A 5,305-nucleotide genomic window follows, 5' to 3' on the forward strand; every position below is an offset into this window, starting at 1 on the left:
GACACACCCCCCCCCAGCCCTCCGGGGCTCCCCGCTCCTCCACTCAGGGAGCGGCCACAGGAGCCAGAAGTGGGGAGGAGCACGGAGGGCGGCGCGGGGCTGGGCGAGGGAAGGCGCGGGAAAGCGCGCGACCTGCTCTCCTCACGCTCCGCCTCCAAGCCGGCAAGATGGCGGCCGCCGAGCCGCCCACTTCCCCTCCCCCGGCGACCACGTGACCCCGAGAGCTCCGCGCCGGTTGGCCCTGGCGGAAGGGAAGGGATTAGAGGGAGTGGAGCCGGGTCTTCCGGGGATGCTCCAGGCCTTGGGACGCTGTGGGCTTCGAGGGGGCGGAAGCATCCTTGCGTTTTCCCTACCCCCAACGGTATTAATTTACGTGGGGACAATAAATGGTTATAAATGATGGGAATATAAATAACCCGCAAAGCGTTAGGTTATGTTGGAAGTTACGCACCTCGGCAAGAGCGACTAAAGAAGTCCCGGATCCCATAGAACCCGCACGACGGCCAACAGTTTACTTTCCAGTTTGCCTGTTTTCTTAGAGGCTGAAATTGAGGATGGGGAAGTGCGGAATGGGGGCGGATTCGGGAGCGAGAATCAAACTCAAAGCAGGCATCCGAGTAGAATTGTCGCTGTCTAACCCAGAATACTTACGGGGAAGGTCACTCACCGCTAGGGGTCCACATCGTGACAGATAAAGAGGCCTGGATAGTTTTTGCGAGCGATTTGGAGCCCCCAGTCTGTGACTAGAATTTTCCTGGACGCCTGGCTGTAGTGGTAGTCCGCAGTCTCAGGGTCCTGCATGGTAAGTACAAAAGTCAAAAAAAAAAAAAAAAGACAACACGTAATAGAAGAAAAGCAGTGGTCAAAACCTGAAAAAAGAAAAGCTGACCCTGACCAAGTGAAACTCTTCAAAATAAAGTAATGGCTTGACAGTTTTCATGTATCAACTAGAAACACAAAACCCAAAATTGGTATGAAAATCAGGTTTCGGATTGCAAAGCAAAGGCAGGACAAAGAAAAAATTATAAAAAGTTTCCATTTTCTTTTTCTTTCTTTTTTTTTTTTTTGGCCTCTCCTGAGCTTGCAGAATCTTAGTTCCCAGACCAGGGATTGAACCCCGGCCTGGCAGTGAAAGCACGGAGTCCTAACCACTGGACCTCCAGGGCATTCCCCAAGATTTCCATTTCCTAATTTACATTTCTTCATATTAAATTTAAAAAGTGTCCAATGTCACCTGTTTGTATAATGGCTTTTGCTTATGTCATAGCTCAGTAAAAATAAATTTTTTACAATTTGATTGGTCTCACACTCAGCTTTCTTCACTCAACATTACTTGCTTGCTCCCTCCAGGCATTTGAATTACTTTTGGATTTTGTCGCTTAAGAAGGCCATCCTGTCAAGTTTCTTAATATATTCTCCCATATATTTTGTTAACCCATATTCAGTTTACAAGGAGTTTTTTGTATGAATCCTCACATAATCCATTAAATTAAGATCTGAGATTATTTTTTACAGATGGATAGCCAATTTTATTTGAAACATGAATTGGGATTATCTGTATACTGGGAAGTCATCGTGAGGAAATGAGTTATCAGCTAATGAATGAACATGCTAAATGCCCATTATCCACATCTCAATCCAATTCCATTGTTTTCTTTTGACTGTGTAATTTGACAGTAAAGAAAAAAATTTTTTAATGTGATTTCTTTGTGAAAAGAAAACTACCAGGACTGATGGTAAAAGTAGAAGAAAGTAAACAATCTGAGAAAGTGATACCTCTTAACCAGAAAATATGAGTTATGTACAAGGTTTCCAAACAGTCTAAAAACGTATTTCATAATGTGTCCTGTGCAGCAGAGACCTGCAATCAGAGATTCGGGTACACCAGCTCAGCAGCATAAAAGGTCTGTCAGAGAAAAGTGACAGCCTCTGTAAGTGAAGCTGCCATGTAAAATGTCATGGAAGTTGACTTTAGTCATCTCTGGGTTGGTGGGATTAGGAGATCTAGGAGACATTACCAGGGCTCACCGATAATCTGGGGCTCCTCTCATGCTGGGCACAAGGACAACGCTTCGTTCCCCATTTCAGAAAGGGGAGTCTTATGACTATTTCTAATCACTACAAGCTGTGAATGGAAGCACCTTGTATCACTTCCAGGCAATCAGGAAAGAGGAATTATAAGATGCTCTTCTCTTGCTGTGGCAACAGAGGAAGCTACGTGTTCCAGATGGTGCAGCCTGTCAGCCTGGGTCCTGAGTGACTGTGTAGAGCAGAGTACCAATTAAAACTCTGCCAGAGGTGTATACCCTGTCTTTATTAACCTGTATGTGAGTTTTGGTTACCCATGCTTTTGGTGGGATCTAAGTAAATATGAAGAAAATGTGAATAGGTATGTGTAGATACTTGGAGTACATACATTCTAAATCAGGGTTAGTTATACTCTGTATCAACTTTTCCTCCTCAATCCTTCTCTAATATTCAATAACTATTTTTATCAAGGGAGCTGGACTCCATGGTATATAATTGGAAAACTGTCTTGCTTCCCCTTCACACCTGCCCTAAACATAACTCAACTCTAAACTTCATTCAAGCTAAAGGATTTCCCTTCGCCCAGCTCTTGCCTGCTTCAGGTGTGACGCTTGCTGTGATAAAGGAAGGTGTGCCGAGCTTCTCCACATCCCTGCCTTTACTGCTCAGAGTTTACTCCTCCTCTCCTGCTGGCCAGCTGCTATTTATGAACCCCTCTCCCCCAGGGTTTGGTGAGAAGAAGGGATTAGGGGAAAGGGGCACAGTTTTTTCCAATTGGTGCAGGATACTATTATCTTTGGAAGTTGTTTCCCTATGGACGTGGAGGACTCACAAATGTTGGCTCTTTCTCTCTTGTGTGTGTCACCTTTGTGGGCTTTTTTATGACCCTCTTGCTGGGGCCTAGGCAATGCTGCTCCTCTGGATGACTGCCTATGACTCTTCTCCCCCCAACTTCTTGGCCTTCTGGAGGTTCATCCCATGTAAAACATATTCTCCTAAGGTCCCTTTCCTCTCTGGGTATCCCTCATGGGAAGGACCCTTTTTAAATGACTCCAAGTTGGTTTCCTTCTAGGTACACTTGACCCACAGGACAACTCATGTGTCTTTGCCTTGCTGGCAAAGGCAGTGCAGCTCGCTCTCCATGCCACCCACCTTACTCACCATCCCAGGGAAGCTGGTCAGCCAGCACCTTGCATCTGGACTACTTCAGGTGGGAGTTAGAACATTAGCCCCTATGGACTTCCAAACCCCAGCAGATATAAGCCAAACATTCTGAGAGGTGCTAGTGGAGGCCTCTATCTCACTTGGCTTTAGGCAAAGGGAAAGACCCCTGTCCCTCCCTAGAATGGCGAGAGAGGAAATATAGAGCTCACAGGTAACTCCCCAACACAATTCTCATTCTCTTGTATTGACTCATTGTGTGGATAATTATAATGCTGGCAGACTGGTTCACAGTCTCTTCCCATCTCCCTTTGAGGTGGATGGGGGAAGAGGTTACCTGGCATCTATTGTTTGCTTTCTGCTTTTGAGGCCTTTGCAGAAACTCCACAGAAAACAGGGAGAATCTAATTAAACATCCTGTCACAACTCTTGTCTGTCATCAAGAAACTCTTACTAGACTGATGAAAATGGTGAAATGGCTTAAGGCTTTCACAGACAGGCAGACAGACAGACAGACAGACAGACAGACACACACACACACACACACACACACACACACACCATGTAGCAGACATAGAGCAATGACAGATAAAACTTGAAAAGGGTAAAGATATCTAAGCTTTAGAACATGAACACCCCTGTGAATTTGCTGAAGCCACAGACCCCCCAGGCTTTGAAAGAAGTCTGGAAGCAAGGGTAGCAGTCAGAGATTTGGCTCCTGTAGATGGAGATATAAGTGCCTCCTAGAAGGTGGGGGACAAGGGCCAGGTTTTCAGCTTGAAGCCAAGGACACCCCTGCCCCTACATACATTTGAACAAAACTATTGCCGACCTTCTGCTTGGGGTTATAGCCTTATGGAAAGTGGTGTGCCAAGAGGGTGGGACAAAAACGTTGACAGTCTTTAGATGAGAATTGAGCCTAGGCACTCCCTGCTCGGTGAGTGGAATGGCAATAGTGTGATACCCTATACACCAGTAATAACCAATTAGAAAATATGATATTATGTTAAACATGGTGGATTCAATCCATACATTTGTCACTATTAAGTCCCTAAACCCCACTAAAGTGCCAGTAAAGGGTTTTGTTTGTTTTTTAAGACATAAGTTCATATGTGCAATGTGGAAGTGTGAGAGAGAGATTGCCCTGTGGGGTGGAATTTGATCAATGAGAGACATATGTTTAGAAACGTAAATTGCTTGCTAGCACACAAATAATACTACCTGAGCCTCAAATTTCATAAGTTATAGTTTTGTCTTCTCTCTGTTTCTTTAGCCCTTTTTATTGTCTAAATGATCATTAAGTACATGATAAGGTGCTAAACTGTCTTAGTTATCAGAGAAATGGAAAAATATACGCTGCACATTTACTAGAATAATTAAAATTTAAATGATCGCTAGTACCAGGTATAAGCAAGGGCGTAGAGCCATGGGAACTGTCATACAGGGCTCATGTCAATTATTACTACCACTTTGGAAAACTGTTTGGCAATATTTTTTAAAGTTGAATATATATACTATGATCCAGCATTTCCTAAATGTATGCTCATCAGAAATATGCACATATGTGCATCAAAAAGATACGTACAGAAAAAGTTCTGGAAATGGATAGTGGTGATCGTTCTACAACAGTGTGAATGTACTTAATGCCACTGAATTGTACACTTAAAACTGGTTAAAAGGGTAAATATTATGTATGTTTTAGCACGATAAAAAAGATATACAAAAATGTTCTCATGGCATTATTTATAAAAGTAAAAGTTTCAGCTGTAGGATGAATACATTATGGTAGATTCATACAGTGGAATACCTTATAATAATGAAAAAGAACAGACTATCGCTAGATGCAACAACTATATGAAAACACAGTCCCTGCTCTCATAAAGCTTAAGGTCAAGCTGAGAAGACATAAATAAATATAAAATTACAACTGTGATAAGTACAATGAAGAAAGGACACAGGATGGCCTGAGAACATATGGTAAGGAGATCTGACATGGTCAGAGGGATTAGGGGGGCTTCCCGGAGAAGTGATGTTTGACTGAGATCTGAAGGTAAGTAGGAGGTAGAAGTGGAGAGTAAAGCCTTCTAGGCAGAGGGAACCCCCATCCAGTGTTTCC

At 43.6% G+C, this 5,305-nt stretch overlaps 1 pseudogene; it reads left to right on the top strand.

Moving 5' to 3' along the window:
- LOC103077542 (RWD domain-containing protein 1-like) overlaps window positions 1-5,305 on the top strand; it is a 7,712-nt pseudogene that overhangs the window by 202 nt on the left and 2,205 nt on the right.

Source organism: Lipotes vexillifer, unplaced genomic scaffold, assembly GCF_000442215.2.
Source record: "Lipotes vexillifer unplaced genomic scaffold, Lipotes_vexillifer_v1.1 scaffold4, whole genome shotgun sequence".
Classification (NCBI taxonomy): domain Eukaryota; kingdom Metazoa; phylum Chordata; class Mammalia; order Artiodactyla; family Lipotidae; genus Lipotes; species Lipotes vexillifer.